The 20,156-nt window shown below is 38.3% G+C and overlaps 1 protein-coding gene and 1 non-coding gene across 3 annotated transcripts in view; one reads left to right on the top strand and one right to left on the bottom strand.

Annotated features, from left to right (window-relative positions):
* The window catches only part of XKR6 (XK related 6), a 254,459-nt gene that overhangs the window by 29,844 nt on the left and 204,459 nt on the right, over positions 1-20,156 (top strand). The gene's annotated exons all lie outside the window — the stretch shown is intronic.
* On the bottom strand, positions 15,791-15,897 carry LOC136148825 (U6 spliceosomal RNA). The gene has a single exon (XR_010659589.1). It is a non-coding gene; the product is annotated as a U6 spliceosomal RNA (small nuclear RNA).

The following is a 20,156-nucleotide window of genomic DNA, read 5'->3' as shown; positions in this document are numbered from 1 at the left end:
CTTCTCAGATTAAAAGAGTAGTTACTAAGGAAAAGGTTGGGTGACTTGCTGTTGACATGTTGCTTCAGGAGGTTTTCTTGGACTGAAGATGTGTCTTAACCCTTTTGACATCTTTTGTTCTTTGGTGACACATTATCTCCTTTGAACCCCTCATTGGAAAGGTAAACAAAACCGTAAGGACTTTGAAATGCTTCATAAGTAAGTGATGGAGGTGTACTAGGAGCCACATCGCACGTGTCCAGGTCTGATGTTCTTTCTGATATTTCATGTCTGACAAGTGAATTTTGAGAAATAGTTGAGTGTGTGATTAGAGAAGAGCAGTGTAGTTGGAAACTAGTGGATAGAAAAAGGGGGGAATCCTAAGAATGAGAGACCTTGACTATTGTGGCATACATGTGTATATTTATTTACTATACTTGAGCCATTTATTCCTTATGTTTTAATGCTTGGTTTATCTGAAAGGAACCAAGCCATATACCTGTTAAAACAGTGACTTAAAACAGAACTCCTGAATTTTCATTTCATTATTTTTACTTTTCCTCTCAGACCTTTCATTTTCCCCACAGGAATCCATAGGGGAGAAGACTAGAATAACATAAATGTAGGAACAGTAAAACCAAGGGGGAAAGGCTAAGCACAGCTCTGAGTAAGTGCTGGGAACAGAGCGTGAACCCCAGGGGTGGAGAAAAGGCAAAAGTCTAGCGGGTGCCTAGAGTAATTGACCTCATTCCAGCATGGCTGCTATGAAACACAATTGCAGAGTTCCATACTGTAAAGGATCAGAGGACTGTTGGCTCTGCTTGAGGCACTTTCAAACCTCACTCCAGTACCTGAATCGAAGCAGAGGCCTGTGGGATGATTGGCTTTCTGGCTGTGAATAGGCCAACTCAGTAGGGAAGCAAGTAGGAAGTAGTGCTGGCCTGGTCACACTCCTCCTTCCCTCTGTAGAGGGAAGAGTGTAAGAGTGGAGCGAAGATGAGAGAGACTCTTCCAGACACTTCTTTTCTCGTTACCATTCAGAAGCACCAAGGCTGTAACTTACCAGAAGCTGGGCTGGAGGAAGGGTTGTCTTTTGATGTCTGTTTGACCTTTTGTTTTGCATGCATTTGTCAGAGAGGATGGGGCCAGGGACAGCAGAGAAGATTTAGAAAGAAGTAAAATTTAAAACCTTTCATTTAGCGCTGTGACTGTGGGTACCTTGGGCATGTCAGTGAACTCAGCTCTGCCTCAGCTTCTCAGCTGTGAAATGAGTGACACAGGTAAAATGAGTGAGTGAATGTATCTGAGGTGCTGAGGCAGTGCTTGGCACAGAGTAAGTACAGAAGTGGTGGCGGGAGTGAGAGACCCTGAAACCAGTGACAGACCATGCAGACAACAAAGTGGATAGTATTCTACCCTACCTAAATAAGTACTTCTACCAGATTCAGTGTGTGTTTTGTCACTCAGTGTTCTTTTCTCTAGAGTTTCACCCTCACATTTTATTACGGGGTTTAATTTTATCGTCGATGTCTGTCTCTAGCAAATGCAGAACATAGGTGTGTGACCAAGTGAAGACATGGTACTTGCAGATTTGGGTGGATTTTTTGAGCTCCTTTGAGAATGCAGAAAATCTGACAGTGGAAACATCAAAAGACAAACTCTCTGATAAGTTTTTCCTGCAACAGTGATTATTTATTAGAATTAAGTGAGTATGGAAATAGGCTTGGTAATACCTTGTCCTGGGTAATAAATGCTGTGCAGTGCTTATACTTCACATGCAGCTGAATTTTTTAAAAAGTTTGAAAAAATGATAATTATTAGAACTGGACCCACACAGAGTATGATTTAATGTTTTCTAACAATTATTTGTTATTTGTTGATTTGTGATCATCATAAATGGCCTGATTTTATTAGAAAATGATTTTAGTCTGTAATCACTTGGTTTTGGTATGATACGGTATTAGTAAAGGGTTCTATTTTCCTTGCTTTCTTGAAAGGGGGAACAAATCAGGTAAAACAAACCGTCTCTTTAAAGAACAGCTGTTTCCTCTTTCCTCGAAGTGATATTTCTGGTGGTCCATGGTCCAGAAAGCTTATCTGGACTGAGAGTGGATCACTGATCAGTGCATGAAAGTGTCTATGAGGTCTCAAATGCTTGTCCTACGTAGTTCAGCTAGGTCTTAGCCATTGGATGTGACATCTAAGTAAATGGATAGTGGTTTGTGGTTCATTACAGAGTTCTTTTTCTAGATCCCAAATATTAGCCAGACAGACCATCTTAAAACTTTAAGTTCAGCGCCACACTGGGTTAATCAGTAGACGTTTTGTAATAAATAATGTCTTCAAAATTTTAGAAAGTCTTAAGGTCACACTTTTATGTAAGCCAAAAACAAGCCAAAAAAAGTTTATTTTTTGTAGTTTTTGGAGAACAAAGTATGTACTGTACTTTTTCACTGTTACAGTGTCAGTATCAAACCATTTTTAGATTCTAGTTTAGCTAGCTGACTTAAAATGAAATTTGAGGTAAAACATGATTGTAATAAAAAATTAAGATTTTTTCCTCTTCCACAATTGGTTAGGAGCACTCTAGGTTGTGACCTTGGTGAGTCTTCATTCACCATTTACAGAACTAAGGCCATAAAGATGCAGTGAATTCGGAGCTGGAGAAGGCAGTGGTGGCACCCCACTCCGGTTCTCTTGCCTGGAAAATCCCATGGATGTAGGAACCTGGTGGGCTGCAGTCCATGGGGTCACGAAGAGTCGGACACGACTGAGCTGCTTCACTTTCACTTTTCACTTTCATGCATTGGAGAAGGAAATGGCAACCCACTCCAGTGTTCTTGCCTGGAGAATCCCAGGGATGAGGGAGCCTGTGGACTGCCGTCTATGGGGTCGCACAGAGTCGGACACGACTGAAGCGACTTAGCAGCAGCAGCAGCAGAGTTCAGAGCATCTTGTGGACTAGGAAAAGAAGACTTTTCTGGATTTACTATGTGGTAGCATATATATTCCTATTTAATACAGCCCATGTGCATTATCTGCTTTTCCCTCCTTCCCTCAACTTTTTATACCCTTAACTCTTGGATTTGTTTCTCTGTTCATTCTTTTAAAACATTCTGAAGGCTTTCTTTTTTAGTTTCATTTTACAATTAGGAAGGTTCCTATCTTGGAAAATTTAAAAGGAGCTTTTTTAAAAAAAAAAAACACCTTGAGATTATCACTTATTTTTCTGGGTCACTGTTTTTAAAATATATAAAATGTGATGGAGTTAGACTATTTTCCAGATATGACATTCTGTGGAGTAGGGTGACATTGACCCTTCTGTTGATCTTCCTTCTTATTTCTTTTTCTTTTATTCAGCTTCATGTATTTGCCATGACCTGGATAACTTAGTTCCCTTTTACAGAGGCCTTTTATTCTTTAGTTTTCATTCTTTGTTAGTTAAGTCAACCAAAATTTTGATCTGCAGGTACTTGCTGATATAGTTTAATAATTATTTTACCATTATATAAATATATTAGGTATTAAACTCTTAAAAGATTTTTGATAGCTTTTAAAGTGATTGACTAATCAGTTAGATTTATTAAGGGTTTAAAATGATCCCAACATTGTAAAGAACTGTGGGGACCCCTGAGTGTATTTACATTATAACTGGAAAAGTAAAAGCATCTGAGAGAACAATCAAGTACTAAATCTTGCTCTCTTGAGTAAGTGCAATCTCAGTATAGAGGGAGATCTGTGCTGTGCATTATGGTAGTTGTTGGCGCTTACTGGCAGAAGAATCATGGCGTTCATCCTAACTATGGGACTGAGTATTTTGGTTGTACTTCTCAAGGTTTTCTGATTTCAGGTGGGCAAATGGTTAGTGACATCCTAGGTTTGTTGGGACATCATGAACAAAGGCACTGACAGTAATTAGTCTGGGATGGGGGAGAGGAAGGTCCTGGCTAACTTTGGAATATGAATTGAGTAGACTTCTTATAGACTGGAAGCTGTATCCAGGTAGGTAGTGGTGGTGGAGAGTTAGCTTTATCCCAACCACAGGAGTTTAGATTAGAGGAAGGTAGACCTTTGAAAGTCTTTGTTTTTTATAATTAAGAAGGGACCTTTTTTCTTGTAGCCTGTAGTTGCTGTTGCTTGCTGATTTGATGCTTAGAGCTGCTACAGTCATAACTCTGTGTGGGCTGTGAGTTTCACTCCTCAAAGATACCTTGATTTCTTAAAGTTAGTTTCTCCTAGGCACTCTGCTGAGATCATGTCCTCTTGAGAGTTTTGATTCGATTGTATGTTTTAATGAGTCTTCTTTCCTTTGCTGTATTCAGATATTTTAGAAAATATTAAAGGTTGGTTAGAAAATATTAAAATTAGAAAATTAAAATTAATATTACAAATATTAAAAGTTCTTAAAGTTGAAAGGATCCTTGGAGATAATTAGATCTATGATCTCAAGTACGTGAATCATACCTTTGGTATGATTTTGAAGTGATCATTATGTGTCTGCTGGAATACATGAACCATTTTTTAAGACAACTCTTCCATTGGTAGATTTCATTCTTTAGGTTAAAATCTGCCTTTCCCAGCTTTATCTGGAGCTAGATAAAGTCTAATCCCCTTTTATTACTCCAGCCCTTCAGATATTTGAGGCCAGTTATAATGCCCTCTTCTAAACTTTCTTTTTTCAGTCTAAATATTTTCCTTTGTCTTACTTTGTATTTCAAGACTCCTCACCATTATCCCTGCTCATCTTTTGTAGGCTGTGTCTTAGTGAAGACCCAGAATTGAAACTAATATCCTTTCAAATAATTGATTATGATTTTTTATTTCTTTAAGCAGTAAGCAACAGAAGAGCTTCTCTGGTGGCTTAGTGGTTAAGAATCCACCTGCCAATGCAGGAGATGCAGGTTCGATCCCTGGGTTGAGAAGATCCCCTAGAGAAGGAAATGGCAACCCACTATAGTATTCTTACCTGGAAAATCCTGTGGACGGAAGAATCCTGGTAGGCTATAGTCCATGGGGTTGCAAGAGAGTCAGACATGACTTAGTGACTAAACAACAAGCAGTAGAAAACCCCTTCTCAATAAGAGGGTTAAACAATAAAGAATTTACTGTTTTCAGTTGCGAGATGTACCTTTTCTTCATATCTGAACATTCCTGACACTGAGACACTTTAAACATTTAGGTGGATAGCTCGTCAGTGCAGTTGCCTGCATCTCCCTTCCTTGATGGCTTATGAAATAAGGATGCTTTCTAGCATTGCTGTATATTTGATGAAACTTGATATCTCAAACAGCAGGAGGTCTCATGGAAGTGTAGATTCACAATTGGTTATTTTTTCGCTTTGATTATACCAAGGATCCAGTATGGCAGATAGACTTGGCTTATCCTCTCAGCTACAAGATGGCTGCAGCAGTTCTAAGCATCAGCTCTCCAGTCAGCAACGTCTAGAGGCAGGAAGAGAGAAGATGCCTTCTTTGTGTTCATTTTTACGAATAAGCAGAATTTCCAGGAGTACTCTTTCTAGGTCAGAGTTGTTACATGCCCATTCCTATACCAATCACTGACAAGATTAGGGGGAATTTACCATTATTAGCTCAGTGGTTCTTAGTCAATGATTCTCAGACTGTGTGTACCAGAATAACCTGGAGAACTTGTTAAAACACAGATTGGTGGCCCTTACCTCTAGAGTTTTTGATTTACTACTTTGAATCGGGGACTGAGGATTTGCTTTCTTCACAAGCTGTGGGTGATGCCACTGCTACTGGAAATGGGCCCAGTCTTCCTTTAAAGTGCGTGGCCGAACGGATATCCAGACAAAGCAAGAGATGAGGCGAGTGGGGGCAGTGTGAGGTAAGCTGCTGTCCATCTCTATCATATAGACCAGCATTTCTCCTAGATGTTCTGACACACCAAAGTGTGGTTGTTACTGTAGGTTGTACAGAATTTATTATTAGTAGTAAGTTGTATGCAGATGGCACCACCCTTATGGCAGAAAGTGAAGAAGCACTAAAGAGCCTCTTGATGAAAGTGACAGAGGGGAGTGAAGAAGTTGGCTTAAAACTCAACATTCAGAAAACTAAGATCATGGCATCTGGTCCCATCACTTCATGGCAAATAGATGGGGAGACAGTGGAAACAGTGGCAGACCTTATTTTTTGGGGCTCCAAAATCACTGTAGATGGTGAATGCAGCCATGAAATTAAAAGACACTTGCTCCTTGGAAGAAAAGTTATGACCAACCTAGACAGCATATTAAAAAACAGAGACATTACTTTGCCAACAAAGGTCCGTCTAGTCAATGCTATGGTTTTTCCAGTAGTCACGTGTGGATGTGAGATTATAAAGAAAGCTGAGTACCGAAGAGTTGATGCTTTTGAACTGTGATGTTGGAGAAGACTCTTGAGAGTCGCTTGGACTGCCAGGAGATCTAACCAGTCCATCCTAAAGAAAATCAGTCCGGAATATCCTTTGAAAGGACTGATGCTGAAGCTGAAGCTCCAATACTTTGACCTGATGCGAAGAGCTGACTCAATTGAAAAGACCCTGATGCTGGGAAAGATTGAAGGTGGGAGGAGAAGGGGATGACAGAGGATGAGATGGCTGGATGGCATCACCGACTCAATGGGCACAAGTTTAAGTAAACTCCAGGAGCTGGTGGACAGGGAGGCCTGACGTGCTGTGATTCATGGGGTCGCAAAGAGTTGGACACGACTGAGCGACTGAACTAATGACTTGAGAATGACTTTTGTAAATCATAGGAGTAGATCAAGTAGATTACAAGAACATGGTTGTTATTCTCTGACATGCTTTCTTGAGTGAGGAGAGAAAATGATTGCCATTCAGTGACGGCGCAGAGAATATACTCTTCCAGTGGTATATAGTGCCTATTAATAATAGCTGACAGTGGTAGTTCATAGTGTACTAATTACATTAAAACATCAGACTCATTTATTAGATAGGGTCTGTTAACATCCACATTTCACGAGGCAGAAAACTGAGGCACAGAGAGGCTAAGGAATTTGCCTGGTGTCATGGAGTCAGGAAGTGGTAGAGCTGGGCTTCAAAACCCTGCAGTTTGGCCTCACAGCTCCTACTTTTAACTGTATGTTCTACTGTCATTTGGGGCTGAATATGTTGCAGGCCTTGAGAGGTTTCAGTTTATATTTTTGGCTTGTGTCAGTATGGTGGGGTTAATGTGGTGGGAATTCTTCTCTCCCTCCAGTCCCTCCCTCCTTCATCTCTGCCTGTTTGTAATTGATGCATTTGAACATACATGTGGAACTTAGAGCATTGCGTTTGCAATGTCTGCTTACTTTTTGCAACCTATGCATTTTATAAACCTGCCTTCCATATTGTTTTGCACTACTGGGGAGAAAGAAAATTATGTAGATTGGATCGAGCACAGAGACCTATGGTTAAACACTTAAGTTTTTGTTGTTGTTGAATATGATGGTGTGGAGGCGGCATCTTCATAAGAGCAGTTCTGTCAGTCAGTCTTTATGGCAAATAATGAACTAAACACAAAGGTTTTTAGCTGCTCCAGAGTGGTTGGGAAAGCTAAAGAAGCTCTGGACCAAGTTTCCAGGCATGACTTCCAAAAGCAGAGTGAAGAGCTGAGCTGCCTCTTTACTTGCCATGCCCTGCTTAGCACGTCAGGCTCTCGCCGCGCTGAAGACCTGGCTGTGTCCTCCCTCTCGCAGGCTGCTCCCTCTGCCTGATACACCCAACCCACCTCCTCTGACGGATGCTTCGCATCCTAGATCTCCTTCTAAAGTTTCCACTTTTTTTGATCCTTCCATCTTACTCTCCTCAGACAGCCGATGCTCCTGCTCCATGCTCCCCTGTTGTGGTACCTAGCTGTTTGTTATTGCTTGTTGGTCTGTTTGTCCCCACTCATTGCATGGTAGCACATTACAGTGCTTGAATGTAGGGAGTTGAATGGTTCAAATTTTAAAAATCACTAATTACACATTTGGAGTTTCATTACCAAGAAACAGATGCCAATCACAAACTTCTAAGTTGTAATTTATAATTTTCTTAATTGTAATTGATGGATTTTTGCTTTGGTTTGAGTAAAATACCCTTTATGGCATGTCTAATGTAACTTAATGGAGATTGGACAACTGGTTTGTAAGCTAATGGTTCTTTGAAGTTTGGAAACTGAGAAGTTTTGTAGCTAGATGAAACTAGACTTTTAAAAATGAGCTTTTTAAATTTTTGTACAGTTCTGTGTTTTCAGAAAAGTTGTAAAGACAGCATAGAGAGTTCCTCCACCACTAAATCTTACGTTATCACGGCGAAGCGAAGCAAAGTGAAGCGGCTCAGTCATTTCCGACCTTTTGTGACCCCGTGGACTGCAGCCCACCAGGCTTCTCTGTCCATGGGATTTTCCAGGCAAGAGTACTGGAGTGGGTTGCCATTTCCTTCTCCAGGGGATCTTCCTGACCAAGGGACCAAACCCGGGTCTCCCGCATTGTAGGCAGACGCTTTATCCTCTGAGCCACCAGGGAAGCCCTACATTATCATAGTACTTTTGTCCAAACCAGGATGCCAGTATTGATGCATTACTATTAGCTAAACTCCAAGTTCTTTGTTTGAATTTCACCAGTTTTCCTATTTGTATCTTCTCTCTGTTCCAGGATCCAGTCCAGGGAGCCAAACTGCATTTTGTTGTCACATCTCCTCGGTCTCCTTTGGGCTGTGACAGTTTCAGTATTTCTTTGTTTTCATGACCCTGACAGTTTTGGGGAGTACTGGTCAGGCATTTTGTAGAACGTTACTCAGTTTGGATTTCTCCAATGTTTTCTTTCATGGTTATACTGAGGTCATGGATTTTGCCCTTCTTGATATATTGCTATCAAGGGGCTCATGGTGCCTCCATGACATCATGGGTGAGGTTAACCTGCATCACTGGGGTAAGGTGGTGTTTACCAGGTTTCTTCACTTTAAAGGTAGTCTTTTTTCTTTTTTGCCTTTCTCTTCTTTGGAAGCGAGTCACTCAGTGGCCCACCCTCCAGGACTCTGAGCGCATGTGTATGAGGGGTCTGAGCTCCACCTCCTGGAGGGGCATTGGCAGCATGTTACTTAGAAGTCTACAAGCAAGATGTGTTGCTTCTCTCCCGCAAATATTTAGATTCATCGCTGCGCAGTCACTTTGCAGGTATATTGATGACAATTTAATAGACACTTAATGGGTCTAACAGGTACCGTACTGATTTAGGGGGCATATTTTTAAATTCTTTGGAGTCACATGCCTCTTTGAGTAACTGATAATTGCTGTAGACTTTAGGGGCCTCACAGGTCTTTGACTTCATTTAAGATCATCTCTGCCTTCCCATAATTCAGTTCAACCAAGGAGATGGCAAGAAAATAAAATGCATGTTGCCTGCAGTCAGGGAAGCTTGAGTTTAGTGTTTTGAAAACATAGATAAAGGAGTAGTTTTATTTTGGGTGAAACACTAGGGAAAGGTATGGAGAGGCGGTGCCATTTGAATTTGGCCTTGAAGAATGAGAGAGTTAAATCAACTAAAGGTTGGAAAAACATTGTAAGCAGAGGGAACACAAGGAATAAGACCTATTCAAAAAGGCATGGTGAGGATTTAGATCTTGCCATGGTATTGCTGAAGTGGGAGGTGGGCTAGATATAAAATTGGAGTGGTAAGAGAAGGTCTACCCAAGAGGATTGAGTAACTTTCTCAGTTCATAAGTTTTGAAATGTTTAAATGACTGTGTAATGATTTTGCCTGCAAATTATTTTCATCCTTAGTTTCACGGTTCTGTAATTTACTACTTCACTTGCATGTATAGTTAAAGAGTGAGTAGGAGGTGAAGAGATGTCGACCACTTTCTCAAGACTTTTGGATATGAAGGGACTTGAGGCAGGAGAGAACTGGAAGAGATTGTGGGGTTCAGAGAAGTTTATTCAAGTTGGGGCAGACTTGCATGTAGTTAAATAAAAGGAAGGACCCAGTAGAGAAGGAAAGAGGGTAATTGAAATAAACCTACTAAAAAGGTGGGAAGGTTGGTCCAACAATACTGAATTGATACTCTGCCTCAGGAAAGAATGAGGAAAAATCTAGTATATAATGAATGACTCCTGTACATTGTATTTAGAATTATCAGACTTATGTAAGGCTTACAGTTGGCTTATGGGTAAATTGGACTGTGGCCTGACCTTCAGCCTTACTGGTACTGTATTCATTGTGCATATTTAATTCCTTTTATAAATATGTTTAAAGTCTTTGCTAAGTTCTGGTGATAGGAGAATGTATCAGAGTTCATGCTTTTGATGAACTGAGTTGAGGTCGTTAAGGATACAGGATAGGTACATGAAAGGATCAAAAATAAATATAAAGGGAGAATTTTAACAGTTCGTTCTCATTCCTGTGGCTGCAGGCTTTGGCCAGAGCAGGCACTCTTCATTTCTTTGCAGGATATGGGGAAAACGAAGTTAGGGTCTGTGGTAACTTACCCTGTTCTAGTTTCTCGTTTAGAAGTGAATTCAGATGGTTGTACACTTAGTAATCCTTACTGGGCATTTTTCTTTTATTTTTAGATAATTTTAGCTGTAAACTGTGAAGAGGATTAATTTTTATGGTGACCTCTTTTCTTTCTTTTAAGTTAGGCCACAATGTTAATCACTAATTTCTTATCTGATAGATACTGGTAATAAAAGAATCACCCTCTTACGAGGAAAATTATTCCTAAATAAAGCTTTAAAATTTAGCACATGTTTGAACATAGACTTGACCCAGTGCTTGAAAAAAGGAGGTTTTTGGTCATTGTTATAATGCCCTTTGGGCATGGTATTAATCGACTTTAGAAATTAAAATGAAACTTCATTAGGCAGCCATTACTCTTGCATTAATATTCTTTCTGCTCTGAACCCTTACTGAGAAAACATACACTCTTTAAATATATATATATTTTTATATATATGTTTAATCTATATACTTAATATATATAAATATACAAACCTTGTATACTGGTTTTATTGTTGAAAACCCATGTAGTATTTTAATGACAAATAAAGGTGTGAGGAGTGTTTGAAGAGAAATTTTAATAAGATTATATCATTTGTACTAATAATTGACTGAAGACTGTAAGGTCAGTAGATTTTGTGCTTCTAGACTCGTTCAGTCAGCATGCATGTGCAAAAGCATCATGTATATAGCGGAGGATAAGAAAGTCATGGTTTCTGTGTCAAACTTCCAATCTAGTGGAAACAAATTGAACAAGAGTAGTTGATGCTGTTATTTGATGTGAGTATATGTAGGGGCTTATTACCTCATTTGCACCAGCAGAGACCTCTTTAGTATTCTGAAATCAGCAGAGAGATGAGTAGCATCTGATAGAAGAGTGGGGGAAGGATGTATGAGGCGGTGGGCACAGTTATGAGGAAGGGAGTGTGCCTGTGGAGAGTGGGGTCCTGCACAAGCAGACCCAGAAGGTGAAGTGTATGTAAGCAGGAGGAGTGCAGGATGTGGTGATTAGCCCACCAGCGAGGGTCTTGTAATGTAAGGCTTCTGACTGTATTCCTAAAGGGTCCAGAAAGCCACTGCTGGGCAAAGATCAGATTCTCTTTTTAAATACTGGGGAAGGTCACTCTGGAGTAGAGCAGAGGGGAACAGAGGTTGATGAGAGGTTTGAGCAAATATGGGGAGGCCAGTTAGCCTTGTGTGATCACAGTCTGCAGTGGGTGATGATGGATGCTTTATGACAATTCAGTAATAAACTAATTTTGAGAGATCTGAAATAGGTGAAAAGCTGGATACTTGTATAAAACAAATAGCATGTGCCTCTTTTAAGTGTAAAGCTTTGTATAGTGTATATAGTTCTTGAATCTCATTTAAGGATCCTGAATTACACTGAGGATCTGTATCCTAAAGACAGTACAAGGCTATTATGAAAACTAAACATGTCCCTTGTTTGTTTTAATTTTTAATCAAACTTTAATATTCAAATTATAAAGTCTTTTGGCCTTACTGATTTGAAAACAGACTTTCTTTTCAGTTTGAAACATACCTGCCCTCCTCTCTGGATTATTTGACCCTTAATTAACTCCTAAGGCACAGAATTCAATCTGCCCAAATGTTAAACAGTGCCATTTAAAATTTGGAAGCCCAAAGCAAAACAGGCTGAGGTGACCATATCCAAGCCAAGCAGACTTGTTTTGAGTAACAAAATAAGCTTGTTAAATGAGCACAATTCCAGGGAATATGTCATATGAAGACAGGAGAAGCAGGTGCTAGTGGTTGGGGGCCTCAGGATGAAACCACGGGCCTGGCCAGAAGTTTCTTAATGGTTTTCCTCTTTCATGCAGCTCAGATAAATACGAACTTTTTGCCTGTGTGAAAATTTTATATGAATGGTTCCATATACAATCATACAGATTCCTTGGTGTGTGACTTCTTTAGCTCAGCATTGTTTTTGAGATTCAGCTCTGTTGTTGGGTATAGCTGCAGATTGCTCTTTTGCCTTGCTGTATAGTGTTCCATTGTCTGAATATATAATTTGCTTATCTGTACTAATATTCATGGGCATTTGGATTGTCTTGGTTTTTGGATATTAGGAATAATGCTACTATGAACATGTTTGCCCTTGTCTTTTGATGCACACATCTCTATTGGGTATGTCTCTAAGAGTAAAATTTCTTTGTTGGTTTTAATACTTTTGTGTTTATTTTAGCTTTCTGTCATGTTATTTCTGTTATTTTTTATTTGGCTTTTATTTTGTTTTTTCTTTCTGCACATTGTCTTATGTTCAGTTTTAGTAGATACTGACAAACATTTTTATAAAATGATGGTTTCTCTTTATAATTTGTACTCCTAGTAGCATTTTGCTTTACATCCTTGTTAACTCCTAGTATTGTTTATTTTAGTCTATTGGGTATATAAAACTCCATTCAGTGTTGGTATACTTTTATGTTTAATTTTATAGCTGATACTTTTCTTATTTCAGAATTTTCTGGTCAGCCTTACCTTTCAGTCAAGGTGAACTTTAGGATCATTTTGAAGTTTACAAAGTATGTTGGAATTTTTATTTAGAATGTTACTGATTTATAAGTTACTTTGAAGTGAATTGGCAGCTTGCCACATTGAGTCTTCCAATTCAAAACCAGACACTTCCCAGTTAATTTGAGGCTTCTTTTATGTTCCCCAGTTGAGTGACATGGATTCTTTATACAGATCATGCACATTTCTTACTAAGTGGATACCTCATTGTTATGAGTTTTTAAAAGTCTGAATATGATATTTTAAAATTTTCTAATTGGAATACAAACCTTGATAAGGTATATTATTTCTTTAATGTTTAGCTGTATTTTTTCTATTGATATTATTTTACTTGGATATTCCTCAGTTTTAATAAGTTAAATTAACATGCCTTTTCATGTGTGGTACGTGTATTTGTATGTTTTATTATTTTCCTTTTTTAAAGGAATTGGGAATTTTTCTTTCATCTGTTCATGGGGACACTTTAAATAGCCTTAGAACACTCTATTCCTTGACTGTGTGACAAATCATGCATGAAATACCTGGATTTGATATTTGGAATGTAGCTTTTTTGCTTTCTTTGTTCCATGCAAGATATTAGCCATTTATGGTTATTATTCTTTGAATCAGTTTTGCTGACTCTTTATTCATTGGACCTTATTCTCATAATCAGCATTGAGTTAAGAAATTAGTCACCTATAATTTTTTTCACTTTTCTTTTTCTCATTTTTAGTTATGTGTATTTATTTATGACCTCTCTTTAACTTTTGAGTAGGCTGATTAGTGACTTATAGGTTATATTGAATTTTATTTCTAAGACACAGCCCTTTTTTGTGTGTGGATTTCAATTGATGGCATTCATAATGCCTCTTCTCTGGTTTCCTAAATTCATGTTTTGTTTTGTTTTGTTTTTTGGACTTCTTCATTTGTATACTTAATATATTTCATTCTTTTTTTTCCCATTTATTTTTATTAGTTGGAGGCTAATTACTTTACAATATTGTAGTGGCTTTTGCCATACATTGACATGAATCAGCCATGGATTTACATGTGTTCCCCATCCCGATCCCCCCTCCCGCCTCCCTCTCCATCCCATCCCTCTGGGTCTTCCCAGTGTACCAACCCCGAGGACTTGTCTCATGCATCCAACCTGGGCTGGTGATCTGTTTCACCCTTGATGGTATACTTGTTTAAATGCTGTTCTCTTAGGACATCACACCCTCGCCTTCCCCCACAGAGTCTAAAAGTCTGTTCTGTACATCTGTGTCTCTTTCTCTGTTTTGCATATAGGGTTATCATTACCATCTTTTTAAATTCCATATATATGTATTAGTATACTGTATTGGTGTTTATCTTTCTGGCTTACTTCACTCTGTATAATGGGCTCCAGTTTCATCCATCTCATTAGAACTGATTCAAATGAATTCTTTTGAATGACTGAGTAATATTCCATGGTGTATATGTACCACAGCTTCCTTATCCACTCATCTGCTGATGGGCATCTAGGTTGCTTCCATGTCGTGGCTATTATAAACAGTGCTGCGATGAACATTGGGGTGCACGTGTCTCTTTCAGATCTGGTTTCCTCGGTGTGTATGCCCAGGAGTGGGATTGTGGGGTCATATGGCAGGTCTATTTCCAGTTTTTTAAGGAATCTCCACACTGTTCTCCATAGTGGCTGTACTAGTTTGCATTCCTACCAACAGTGTAAGAGGGTTCCCTTTTCTCCACACCCTCTCCAGCATTTATTGGTTGTAGACTTTTGGATAGCAGCCATTCTGACTGGTGTGTAGTGGTACCTCATTGTGGTTTTGATTTGCATTTCTCTGATAATGAGTGATGCTGAGCATCTTTTCATGTGTTTGTTAGCCATCTGTATGTCTTCTTTGGAGAAATGTCTGTTTAGATCTTTGGCCCATTTTTTGATTGGGTCATTTATTTTTCTGGAATTGAGCTGCAGGAGTTGCTGCTTGTATATTTTTGAGATTAATCCTTTGTCGGTTTCTTCATTTGCTATTTTTTCCTCCCATTCTGAGGGCTTTCTTTTCACCTTGCTTATAGTTTCCTTTGTTGTGCAAAAGCTTTCAAGTTTAATTAGGTCTCATTTGTTTATTTTTGCTTTTATTTCCAATATTCTGGGAGGTGGGTCATAGAGGATCTTGCTGTGATTTATGTCGAAGTGTTTTGCCTATGTTCTCCTCTAGGAGTTTTATAGTTTCTGGTCTTACATTTAGATCTTTAATCCATTTTGAGTTTATTTTTGTGTATGGTGTTAGAAAGTGTTCTAGTTTCATTCCTTTACAAGTGGTTGACCAGTTTTCCCAGCACCACTTGTTAAAGAGGTTGTCTTTTTTCCATTGTATATCCTTGCCTCCTTTGTCAAAGATAAGGTGTCCGTAGGTACATGGATTTATCTCTGGGCTTTCTATTCTGTTCCATTGATCTATATTTCTGTCTTTGTGCCAGTACCATACTGCCTTGATGACTGGTTTTGTAGTAGAGCCTGAAGTCAGGCAGGTTGATTCCTCCAGTTCCATTCTTCTTTCTCAAGATTGCTTTGGCTATTCGAGGTTTTTTGTATTTCCATATAAATTGTGAAATTATTTGTTCTAGTTCTGTGAAGAATACCTTTGGTAGCTTGATAGGGATTGCATTGAATCTATAGATTGCTTTGGATAGTATACTCATTTTCACAATATTGATTCTTCCAATCCATGAACATGGTATGTTTCTCCATCTATTTGTGTCCTCTGATTTCTTTCATCAGTGTTTTATAGTTTTCTGTGTATAGGTCTTTTGTTTCTTTAAGTAGATATACTCCTAAAAATATGGAACGCTTCACGAATTTGTGTGTCATCCTTGCGCAGGGGCCATGCTAATCTTCTCTGTATCGTACCAATTTTAGTATATGTGCTGCTAATGTGAGCACTGATTTTATTTCATTCTTATTCAGTAACATAGACATTTAAACTGTGGACTTTCTCGTACTAAAGATTTAGTAGTGACCTGTAGATTCTGACATGGTTTTAAGTTTAATTATAATTTTTGAGATAATCTATAATTATGTATTTGATTTCCCCTTTGGTCTAATATTTATTTTTGAGAGAGTATTTTAAATTCTGGTAGGTTAATGGATTTTTGGTTGGCTTTGCTGTTGTCATAAATCTCCAGTTTTATTTTATCATGATTAGAGTGTTTGAGTTATTTCTTCTTTTTGTAATTTGTTAAGATGTTCTCTACCGGTCTAATATTTCACTCTTTGTGTAGTGTTGTGACTCCTTGAATAGAAGAACAGTTCTCTTTTTATGATGTAGAGTTAGATGTGAGTGCATAGATATGAGTATGCGCCTGTGTGTCTCAGCTTAATATTTTTCTATATTCTTAACTTTTTACTTACTCCATCTGTCATGGCCTGAAATAAGTTTATTAGTAATTTTTATTGATGGATGATTTTATGTCTGTTTTTCCTTTGTGGTATTAAATATATGCACATATTTAGATTTTTAAGTTTCATTGAAATATAATTGGCTTACAGAACACTATGCACATTTGAAGCATATAATTTGGTATGTTTTGGAATGTTTATCACCCTTGAGAGTCAAAATTAAGATTATTAACATATGTATCACTGTTCAAAGTTTCCTTGTGCACCTTTATAGCCCTTTATTATCCCTTCCCCAGGCAGCTACTCATCTGCTTTTTCACTATAGATTGGTTTACCTTTTCTAGAATTTTATGCTTATGAAATTATATACTATGTCCTCTTTTTTTTTTTTTTTCTTTAACTCATCATAATTATTTTTAGACTCAACCATGCTGGTGGATGTATTAATAGTTCATTCCTTTTTTTGGCTGGAATTATTCCATTGTAGAGACACTAGTTTGTCTATCCATTCATCTGTTAATGTATACTTGAGTTGTTTCCAGTTTGGAGCTATTACAAATAAATATGCCATGAACATTTGTGTACAAGTCTGAGCTTTTTCTTTAGGTGGTAAGTACCTAGTTGTGGAATGGCTAGATCAAATGGGAGGTATATGTTTAAAGTTTTAAGACATTGTTACTGTTTTCCAAAGTGGTTTTTACCATTTGCTATTTGCATGAGCTGCGTGAGGGTTATTTACTGTTGCTTCAGATCCTTGCTGAGTCAGTTTGCTAGGGCTACCATAACCTAACACCATAGACTGAGGGGCTTAAACAACAGAAATGAATTTCCTTGTGATTCCTGAGGGTGGAAGTCCAAGATGGAGGTGTTAGCAGAGTTGCTTTCTCCTGAGGCCACTTTCCTTGTTTTGTAAATGATTGCTGCTCTGTTGTTGCCTGTCACACAATCTTTTTTTTGTAGTCTTGTTCTGTGTCTAAATTTCCTCTTCTTAAAAATAAGTAAATAAATAAATAAAAAATAAATTTCCTCTTCTTGTAGGGTCAGATTGGATTAGGGCCCCTCTCTAACTTTGTTTTAGTTTAATCATCTCTTTAAAGATCCACATATTCTGAGGTACTGGGGGTTAGGGCTTCAGCCCATTAAGTTTGGGGCACACAGTTCAGACCAACACTTGTTCAGTGGGATCAGTTGTGATTTTAGCCTTTGTGTGGATCACAACAAACTGGAAAATTCTTCAATAGATGGAAATACCAGACCACCTGACCTGCCTCCTGAGAAATCTGTATGCAGGTCAAGAAGCAATAGTTAGAACCAGACATGGAATAACAGACTGGTTCCAAATTGGGAAGGGAGTACATCAAGGCTGTATATTGTCACCTTGCTTATTTAACTTCTATGCAGAGTACATCATGCAAAATGCTGGGCTGGATGAAGCACAAGCTGGAATCAAGACTGCAGGGAGAAATATCAGTGTCCTCAGATATGCAGATGATACCACCCTAATGGCAAAAAGCAAAGAGGAACTAAAGAGCTTCTTGATGGAAGTGAACGAGGAGAGTGAAAAAGTTGGCTTAAAACTCAGCATTCAGCAAACTAAGATCATGGCATCTGGTCCGATCACTTCATGACAAATAGATGGGGAAACAATGGAAACAGTGAGAGACTTTATTTTCTTGAGCTCCAAAATCACTGCAGATGGTGATTGCAGCCATGAAATTAAAAAGACACTTGCTCTTTGGAAGAAAAGTTATGACCAACCTAGACAGCATATTAAAAAGCAGAGAGATTACTTTGCTGACAAATGTCTGTCTAGTCAAAGCTATGGTTTTTCCAGTAGTCCTGTATGGATGTGAGAAGACAGCTGAGCACCAGAGTACTGATGCTTTTGAACTGTGGTGTTGGAGAAGACTTCAGAGTCCCTTGGACAGCAAGGAGATCAAACCAGTCAATCCTAAAAGAAATCAGTCCTGATATTCTTTGGAATACTTGAAGCTGAAGCCCCAGTACTTTGGCCATCTGATGCAAAGAACTGACTCACTGGAAAAGATCATGATGCTGGGAAAGATTGAAGGCAGGAGGAGAAGGGGACAACAGAGGATGAGACGCTTGGATGGCACATGGGTTTGAGCATGCTCCAGGAGTTGGGAAGCCTGGTGTGCTGCAGTCCATGGGGTTGCAAAGAGTCAGACATGACTGGCTGAACCAACTAAACTAAAGAGATACATTGTGGTATCAGTTGACATTTCTCTAAATGACTAATATTGTTGAGCATATTTTCATCTGCTTGTTGCCATCCATATATCTTCTTTGGCAAGGTATCTGTTAAAATTTCATGCTCATTTTAAAATTGGGGCTGTTTGATTTCTTACTGTTGAGTACTGAGAAATGTTTATTTTGGATACAAGTTCTTTATCACATACATGCTTTGAAAATATTTTCTGCCAGTCTCTGGTTTGTGTTTTCATTCTTGTAACAATATCTTCTAATGAGCAGAAGTTTTAAATTTTGATGAAATCTGTTTTATTAATTTATTCTTTTATGGATTGTGCTTCTGGTGTTGTATATTAGACATCTTTGACAAACCCAGGTACACAAAGATTGTCTTCTGTGTTATCTTATAGAAGTTTTACAGTTTTATGGGTTACATCTAGGTCTATGGTATGATCCACTTTGTTGCCTTTTTTGGGTATATAATATGAAGTATAGATCAGGGTGTTTTTTTTTTTTTGCTTATCAGCATCCAGTTATTCTAGTTCATTTGTTCACAAGTTATTCTTTACTGAATTACCTTTGCACCTTTGCTGAAAATCAGTTGCCCATAAATGTGTGATTCTATTTCTGAGCTCTGTTCTGTGCCATTGATCTTTTTGTGTATCTTAATGCCAAAGCACGTTCTCTTGATTACTGTAACTTTAAAAATTAGTCTTGAAGCCTCTTACTCTAAGTCTTCAAATACTCTTCTTCCTGAAAAGTTGTTCTGACTCTTTTTAGTAGTAGAAACTTGCCTGAAAAATATAGTTTCTTTTCTTATATTAGATTTGTAACCAGTGTTCTGTTCCTCAAATAAAATAAATTCTGACTCTAATCCTTGATTATTCATACTAATCAGAGAAAATGGTGGGAAAGCTGTACCTGCCAGTGTTTTGACATGTGATGTGCCCTAAGTATGGATAATTCATTGTGGTAAGTACCTGTAGGATCTCCCTATGCTCCCTGCATTCATAACAATCTTTCTGGAATGGATTTTATGATTTTTTTTTCATTTATTTTTATGGAATGGATTTTAAGGGCAGAGTTTTAGCAGGTAATCATCTTCTAAGGTAGAGGCACATGTTTTAAGAATGCCGTTTACATTGAGTACAGTGATGAGAAGCCCCTACCTTACCGCTCTGCTGTCTTCAGAGAGGAAAAGGGGTTGATGCCTGCTTCAGGTAGGGCAGTTAGAGAGAAGGGGCTTAGGGCATTTACTGTGGGTCAGGGGAGAGTGGTTTCAAGAAATAGGATTTCGGACTTAAGTCTTATTTTGGGGTATGTTTTATTTGTCAGTTTTGTTCCAGTATTTATTTGTTTGTCTTAATTCTAAAGATCTTAGAACTCATGTACAATTCAGAAAGCCTGAGATTTAAGAGGAGATGATAAAGAGGAAAAAAGGACTGAAAAGATTCAGAACTAACCTGTTTTCTTACTTTTATTTCTGTTCAGCAAAATCTCCCTGCTTGTGCTTCATATTGCTCATATTGTGGAATGGTATTTTTCCATTTAGGAAAAGTATTTGCTTCCTTATTCCATTTGACCCAGAAGAG

The sequence above is a fragment of the Muntiacus reevesi genome, chromosome 17, assembly GCF_963930625.1.
Source record: "Muntiacus reevesi chromosome 17, mMunRee1.1, whole genome shotgun sequence".
Lineage (NCBI taxonomy): Eukaryota > Metazoa > Chordata > Mammalia > Artiodactyla > Cervidae > Muntiacus > Muntiacus reevesi.
The sequence above is the reverse complement of the archived record's forward strand: the minus strand, read 5'-3'. Positions and strand labels throughout refer to the sequence as shown.